At 39.0% G+C, this 4,411-nt stretch overlaps 1 pseudogene; it reads right to left on the minus strand.

Annotated features, from left to right (window-relative positions):
• Positions 1–2,615: 2,615 nt before the first annotated feature.
• Positions 2,616–2,725, minus strand: LOC131494188 (U2 spliceosomal RNA; annotated as a pseudogene).
• Positions 2,726–4,411: the final 1,686 nt, after the last annotated feature.

The following is a 4,411-nucleotide window of genomic DNA, read 5'->3' on the forward strand; positions in this document are numbered from 1 at the left end:
CTTTGTTTATGGATACAATGTATATAGTCAAATTATAAAACTATACAAGGAAATGATAAATTCAAGATGGCCGTTTTCTTTGGGGACAGATGTAAAATTGGGGAGGGGTAACAGAAGGGGCATTGACCATTCTACAGTGATTTTTCCTTGAGAAAACAAAAATCTGAGGCATGTATATGAAGATGTTCATATCTGGCAAAGTGATATAGTAGGTAGGTACATTACACTTATTTAAATAGTACACACAATTTTATTTGCTTGAAATACGGCATAGCAAAAAAGAAAAAAAAATGTTAACAATATATTTCATTTGTAATATATCTTTTTATAAATATAAAAGTAAAGTCTGTACTTATAATTTTAGTGTGCCATAGGATCACAAGCAGATAAAGTATTTATAACATAAATACTGGAAGGAAATAAAATAAAAATCAAATACTAGTCATTTCTGGGGAATGGGACTATATATAATTAAAAGGTTTTATTTTTCTGTATTTTTAAAACTTTCATTGAGATTATACTATTTTTATAATGTAAAATATAAAAAATTATAAAAATATGTTAAAAATGTGTTTGGTTCCTGTGTACGTTCTTTATTTAAAAAAAAAAAAAAATTACGGCTGGGGCGCCTGGATGGCTCAGTCAGTTAAGCATCGGACTTCAGCTCAGGTCATGATCTCACGGTTCGTGGGTTCGAGCCCCTCGTTGGGTTCTGTGCTGACAGCTCGGAGTCTGGAGCCTGCTTCAGAGTCTGTGTCTCCCTATCTCTCTGCCCCTCCCGTGCTTGCACATGAGACAGAGAGCAAGTAGGGGAGGCACAGAGAGAGAGGGAGACACAGAAGCAGAAGCAAGCTCCAGGCTCGGAGCTGTTAGCACAGAGCCGAGGCAAGACTCAAACTCATGAACCATGAGACCATGTCCTGAGCTGAAGCTGGACGCTCAACCAACTGAGCCACCCAAGGCGCCCCCATGTGTAGGCTCTTTAATGTCATGCAGGTTTGGCTTTATCCTATGGACTACCATTTCCCAAATTGTGATACTTGAGATGCTAATTTGTGTTCCTGGAAAATATAACGTTTTCAGGGTCAACAAATTTAAAACATGATGTCTCCCAGGCCTCCTGCTTGAAGAAGCACAATGCACATTTACACAGTAAGGGCTCAGAGAAGTTATGCAGTAAAAAACAAAAACAAAAACACATTCAAAAACTTAATTAACATTTTTTTCAACCCTGCATTTCCCAGATACATATGATTACAGAGCCTTTTATCAAGGGAGTATTTTTTTTTTTATCATTTGAGGGATATTTGCTCTCAGAAGACACAGTTTATGAAACTTGCTCTTAATTACAAAGATATCCAAAACATCATCTAAAAAGCAGCATGATTACAAGAGAGATTTTGGACATTAAAAGTGGCAGTGTTGGGCAAGATAGATTGGAGGTGACAAGGACTGGAGTCAGAGAGGTCAAAGTGCAGTAGATAGCAGGTTATAGGGGCTTCGGTACATTGCATTACTGATGGCCTTAGCCACTCACCACGACAACCACACTCCTAGTACACAAAGAAACACTTCTCACATGTGTGCTGGGATTTGTCTGAGCTGGCCCTACACTGTAGGTTAGATCAAGATCTCTTCCATGTATCTCATTTTCCTTAAACAAGGGATTACAGAAGATATGTTCTTTCTATGGCAAAATACAAGCCTATGTTAAGTCTTGTGTCACGTCAGCTCACATCCCATTGGCCGAAGCAAATCCCATGAGTGGTCAAGCCCAAATCAAGAAGGCAAGGCATTACACTCTGCTTTACTGTGAGGCCAAAGTAAGTCACATGGCCAAGCTTAGCCTCAGAGGGCTGGGGAAGTATATTCCCTTCAGGAAACTGGGAGTTGGGGGAGGAAGTAAAAATTTGCTGAATAATAATCTCACTGATGGTTCTGCCTGTTTACAAAATGAAGAAAACACAGCCACTTGCTAGATAGTGGGCCTTTGCATATATTGAGTCCATCAATGCGGGTTCCATTTCTGAAAGAAACCAAGGACACCATGAAAGGGTGGTTTCAGCATGGCACAAACCTAAAGAAAGTAGTGTGACATCTGAACCCTAACTACACCTCCAGTTGTGATAACAAGTGAGTTAGAGTATAACATGTCTGGGAATCGCTGAGAAGAAAATTGCTAAGAACTTATAGCAGGATCGTCAGAGCTTAGCCCAAATTGCTGTGCCTGGCAGAGATGACCAGGTGGGTGAGCTGGCCTTCTTTCACATTCCACATAGCTTTCTTCTTTTGACATTAATTGATATTTAGTATTTGAGACATGAAAGAGTCTAGATCTCAAAGAATAATTTCAATCCCCAAGCGAAAAAAACGGAGTGATCTTGAATATTTTGAAATAACGTGGATTAAAACTGTAAAACCAAACAAGCTATCACATTTTTAGATCCTTAACATTTTCACTCGAAAATGGTTTGGTGCAGCGTTCTACATTTAATACCAATGAAACATAGAGGATAAGGATTTGTTTTTTCAGTTTCCATTTCCACATACTAATTGTGTAACTATGATACATAAGCAACTTCCTACATGGGGGCACACAGCCTCGTTCTTGCTCTAAAGAGTGCTAATAAAATATATTTTGATGTTCTCTCTTCTGGCTGGAAAGTTTTTAAACTGATAAGAACAGATACTACATTTGATCTTAGCCAAAAAGCTGAGAAGCGATAGGCAGAAAGTTTTTAAAAGCATAGGGATCATGTCAAGCTGTATTGAGGAGAAGCTGTAAAATGAAGAAATGACTAGAAGGAAACAGAGAAGTTCTTGGCCTGTGGCCAAATTATGAAAATGGCAAAACTTGTCCATGGTACTTGGTTCTCATAAACATCCTGGCCCTTCTCCTCACTGTCACAGTTCAGTGACTTCCTGGTCCCTGCGCTGGCTCTGGGGGCAGGGAATCTGAAACTCATTCCCACCGTGGGATAAATGACTTATAAGGATTCCTGCTTTAAGCATCAAAGTGAAAATCTATAATGAGCAGGAAAGAGCAGGAATGGTAGGTGGGGGGAGCATTTTGGAGGGTGAGGATTCTTTCAGTATGCATAACATACTATCAGCAAGTCACCATGTATGTGCTATCCACAGAAATACATGTGCATATGACATGTTTAATGACTCACTGAGTCTATAAAGAGCACTTCATATGTAATATTAAAAAAAGAAAAGGTGGGGCGCCTGGGTGGCTCAGTCAGTTAAGTGTCCGACTTTGGCTCAGGCCATGATCTCACAGTCTGTGAGTTCGAGCCCCGTGTCAGGCTCTGTGCTGATAGCTCAGAGCCTGGACCCTGTTTTGGATTCTGTGACTCCCTCTCTCTCTACTCCTCCTCCACTCACATTCTGTCTCTCTCTCTCTCAAAAATAAATAAACATTAAAAAAATTAAAAAAAAAGAAAAGGTGCCCAAGATAAGATAACTTAGATTTATGGCATATCTTTTATATGGAGTGTGATCCTATTTAAAAAAAAAATGTAACTCAAAATGAAAACAAAATACATAGAGTGGTAGAGATATAAAGCCTTGAGAGATGGACTATCAAAAATTGTTACCAATATTTAGTATTCATTTTTATACATTGGTAATCACTTGTTGAGTCTCTACTTGAGTGAATATCTGCCTAGAAATTCTTCTAGGTACCAGTAGCTGTGTTACCTAAATTAGATTGTTCATTGCTGTCCATTCAACAGCCAGTCCCAGATTAGTAATTATCAGCAATAATAATGATGATGATTATAGCATCATTTACCCAAAATGGTCTTAGAAACCTACTACTGTGATTTTGTTTTAGCATCATCTGCTCTAAGCCACTGACCAGAGGGATTGCGGATGGTCACCTTACCTTTAGGCCTGAGTTCTATTCATTTGTTTATTCAACAAGTACTACTGAGCATTTACTCTGTAAAAGTCTATGCTAGGTACTATGGGAAATGCCAGGAGGAAAACTACACAATCTTTGCTCACAGTGAAATTATAATATAGCAGGATGTGTGTGTATGTATGCATGTATACGTGTGTGTGTGTGTGTGTGTGTGTGTGTGTGCACATGTCAAATTTAAATGCTATAAGACATGTTTATCCAAGATGTTAAGATACCCAACACAGGGAAGGGGATTTTTAGTTAGAGTGGGTAGGGGAGAAAGAAGAGGAGTGGGAGACATTGGGGGCCTGCATGTGCAAGGGAATTTGGGGGCTGGGGCTAGAAGGATGGTAAGGCACTACAAATAATGGAGTGGTCTTAATGAAGAATTGAGAAAAAAGAGACATATTAGCCAAATGGTAAAGATTTCCACTTGACTGTGTTACGGGTTAGGTGTAGGGGTGTAGAGGAAGTAAAAGTTGGGAAGATAAAATTGGGAAA

This window comes from Neofelis nebulosa, chromosome 13 (genome assembly GCF_028018385.1).
Source record: "Neofelis nebulosa isolate mNeoNeb1 chromosome 13, mNeoNeb1.pri, whole genome shotgun sequence".
NCBI lineage: Eukaryota > Metazoa > Chordata > Mammalia > Carnivora > Felidae > Neofelis > Neofelis nebulosa.